Here is a 4,452-nt window from a genome sequence, read left to right on the forward strand (position 1 = left end):
TCCCCGACCGCACGCTCCTCCCGCTCTTGAAGAGCCTTTCACAGCTCTTCGTTGACCCTGTTGCGCTCCTCATTCCTAGCTTGCGAGGCCACCAGCGCCTCGTGCATCCTCTCCTGTCCAGAACGTGATGCAGCCACGTTCTCCTGCAGTGTCCTAATCATGTCCATGACCTGCGTCATAGACACAACATCTTCATCTATTGACGGCGTGACTGAACTAGACCGCGTTGTCCTCATCCTTTCTCAGCAAACTCAGCGACTCAAAGAAACTCCAAACGAACGGTAAAACCTCGAAAACCGACCGCGACAACAGGCGGTCGAATAGAAAACACCAAAACTTCACACAAACTCGAACTGTGGTTGGGAATCACCTTTTATACGGCCCCACGGTGGGCGCCAGACGTTCCTGCCGGTTGACTTAGTGTAAGAGCGTTACCTCGTCACGATCTTCCTCACCAGATTCACGCCACGTGCCCTTCTAGTCCACACCACAAAAGCCTCTCTCAGAACCTGAAAAACACACAGTGGCGCCTCTGCGGCCGGTGAAGCTCAGACGCTCAAGTAAGTGACACGAACACCCAAAACTCAGAGAAAAATATACTCTGTAGAATCGTACTAAAGTGCACACAGCCCTAGCAATGAGCCGTAATGAAAAACGTACATCTGCAAATTCTGTTAAGTTTACCTTTATAGCTAGGTTTTTTCTCTCTCCAGGCCGTTATGCTTTTGGACGCGTGGCTCGCATCCAACCCTGCACGTGTCGCCATCTGGGCTGGGATAGCAGGTACCATCCAGCCCTACACGTGTCATCATCTGAGCTAGGGTAATTCGAGCGCCATTTCCATACTGCATCCAACCCTACACGTGTCGTCATCTGGGTTGGGGTAACTTGAACGTTATTTCTGTGTAGTAACCAGTCGCGCGGCTACGTCTCCTATTCAAGGAGTAATCTAGCACGTAATACGCTCTGGAACACCACCTGACAAGGCTAGTATCAGATGCAACAAAGTGCACCATCTCTGTGACATCGCTTGTCGCTAGTGTCACCTTCCTTATTGCTACGCCAAGCATGTCCTAGCTGAGGGAACCTTGCCACCAGCAAATGTCCACTCTGGGAATCCTGTTGCTGATGGACAAGCTGTCCCCTTTAACCCACACGACCTTCACGCCCTATGCTGGCACAACAACCACCTTACCGAAACTATACGCTTGAAGTTACTCTTCTGAGCCTCCAGCGGCTTCAACTGAGTTCACTGGGAGATCTGGCGATGTGCTCCTCGCGGCGACGTCAGACCACCCGATCTCCCGTTATTTAACACGTCTATGTTCACTATAGAACGCCGGTTCCATGAATCGGCGACCATGCCCACTCTTGGACCATTCGTGTCTCACTTGCCCACGTGTTCTGCTGAGCACGCCCCACACGGTCACGTGCCAAACACGTCATCACCTCTGATGTCCTGGTCGGTACAAATTGTAATATAATTTTTTTAAAATTATGAATATTTAAATATTATTTATTTTATCTAACAATTTTCCTGCATAATGTGAGATAAGTCGTATTTTTAACGGAATTTTTTTTACACTTTTTTCATGTTTGGAGAATCTTTCATATTTTATATTTTTCCTAAAGTTATTTATTGGATAGTATTAGAAATAACGCAAACATAATTAAATGATTTTTTATCTAATTATTTTTAATATAAGGGTACCATAAATAATTTACAAAATTTATTAAAAAAAATAAAATTACTGACAAATTTTTATCCGCGAATCTGAATCCATAGGTAAATTTACATTATCTACGGATACTACTCACGAATCTAGATCTGTGGATAAATTTAACATTATCTACGAAATATTATCCACGGATATGAATCTGTAGATATATTTAGCGGTACCTATAAATTATTACCTATAGATTTCTATCCGTAGTAAATCTTACATTATCCACAAATTTTACCCACAAATCTATATCCATAAGTAATTACAATATTATTAGTAATATAAATATTTTTATTAACAATATTAATAATATTAAACATATAAATAATCTTAATAGTTTTAATAATATAAATAGTAATCATAATAATTATATACGTAATATTAAAAAATTATTCTAAGACTACAAGAAATAATGATGGTAGAATCTCCAAAAAAGCGAAGCAAAGAGCAAAAGAGAGACGCTACATGGGGCTAGTGTGGGCTTAGCAACCCAATAGGAATGGAAGTTAATCTTTTGGTGTATGCATTAGAGACAACCTTCAATGGGATACAAATTTACAAGGTAGTGTTAGCTAAGCTTACATAAAAAAATATATATTATTTAACTATAGCGTAAGTTTGGGATACACTAAAATATATATAAAATTAAATAATTATTAAGAAGTGAACTTTAAGCCTAATTCAACCTCATAAAACCGATTTATAAGGTGAGGTTTGCACAAACTTATATACTATGAAATGTCCTAATCTCTAGTCGACGTGGGATCTCCAACACAACACTTATATATTATGAAATGTCCTAATCTCTAGTCGGTGTGGGATCTCCAACACGAACCGATAACAGGTGGCCTGATAAACCCAATAAACAATTGCTAGGATAGGCTCAAAATGGCTCTGATACCATACTAAGAAGTGGACTTTAAGCATAACTCAACCTCATAAAATCAACTTATAATTAAACTCAGCATCGTCGTTGGGGACATTATGTGAGAAAGCAAATGTGAGTAAATTGTCACCATTAGAAACACCTGGGAAGCAAATGGATTTTTCTTGTAATGTAATTTGAATAATTATAAATAATAATCATAACTAAAATTCATAAATAGTAATAGTAAATAATAATTATAAATAATAATCGTAAATAATAAAAAAAGATAAAAAAAATAATGATAAGAAATTAAGAAATATATGCAACATTACTTATGGACTCAAGTTGGTGTACATACGAACTCAAGTAAGTTGGTGGGTATTACCTACGGACCTCAGTTGATAGGTAATATCTACACACTGAAATTTGTGAGTATTACCTATGAACTAAAGTTTGTGAAGGGATTAAAGTTGGTATAGGTATGCATACTATTAACATTATAAATTTAATAATATTAATATAATAATATGAATAATATTAATCGTATTAATAATATTAATGATATTGATAATAATAATATTAGTAATAATAAATAATATTAATGATATTAATATTTTTATTAATATTATTAATATAATAATAATAGTATTTATAATATTAATAATTATACTAGACCAGACTTCGGACATCGACATCAACATCGGACATCGGCACCTGTGGAGCAGGTCAGCTCGGTGGTTTGGTCGCGATAGTGGGCCACACAAGTGGGCCCCAGAGATGCGTGTGTTGAAACCTGTATATAAGAAAGGCCTAATCTGTGAGAAAGTTCATGCATGGCGTGTGTATAGTACATTCGGGTCTATCACAAGTAAATATTCCTCGAAGACGCCATGGCCTAAGAACGTTAGGACTTTCAGGGAAAGATGCATGCATGAAACATAAAGGATTAGGGCACCTACAAAACATATGGCCCCCACAGCGCTGGTACATGAGTTGGTATCTTGACGGCCATATTGTTAAGATGGTGCACTCCAAAGAGGAAGATTTTGTGCGGTTGTTAGGCTAAGATTGCGCAACAATGTAACAGAATGTCCTCCTAGTAAACCTAATTTCACTAGAGATAAGGCTCTGGTGAGAGAGGGGTTGGGACAATGAGTTAACCTAAAAGCAATCTATAAAAGGGAGTTGAGATCCCTGGTAAAGGTACACCGTTTCTAAGCTTGAAAGTATTTTACTTACTCATTGTTTCTATAAGCCCTAACTGCCTTGATCGTTGGAGTCCAATCAACAGGTAGGGCCCCCTCTGTTTCAACGGAGCAGCTTTCCAACATCCAAGGGAAACACAAAATCCACCAGAAATAGGAGGAGGCACCGCTTGCCTTTGAAGTCAACTGGCAAGAACATTTGGCGCCCACCGTGGGGCCCGATAAAACTAGGTCCAATCCACAGTCGTGTTCACAGTCATCCAACAACAGGAGAAATACAATACAAGGTACAGCCGCACTTCAGGGAGGAGACAACGTCACAATGCAGCAACTCATGGAGACCATTCACGCCCTTCAACAAACAGTGGCAACGTCTAAGGCTGATCAGGATAGGATTCTGGTTGAGGTTCAGGCCGAACAAACAGCCAGTTAGAACCGATTCCAAGTCGATTTGGATGCGACAGGAACAAGCAATGAAGAACTGCGCAGGGCCAATGAGGAACTGCGCAGAGAACTGCAACGCATGGGGGAGCACGCAACAGGGGAGCAAACCCCGCCCTTTCTAGTTAGGGCTCGCCCCATGCGTTTTTCCCAGGCGATCATGAATCTCGTGATACCCACCAATTTCATGACTCCAAAAATCACCTTTACAGGT

The sequence above is a fragment of the Phaseolus vulgaris genome, chromosome 7, assembly GCF_000499845.2.
Source record: "Phaseolus vulgaris cultivar G19833 chromosome 7, P. vulgaris v2.0, whole genome shotgun sequence".
NCBI lineage: Eukaryota > Viridiplantae > Streptophyta > Magnoliopsida > Fabales > Fabaceae > Phaseolus > Phaseolus vulgaris.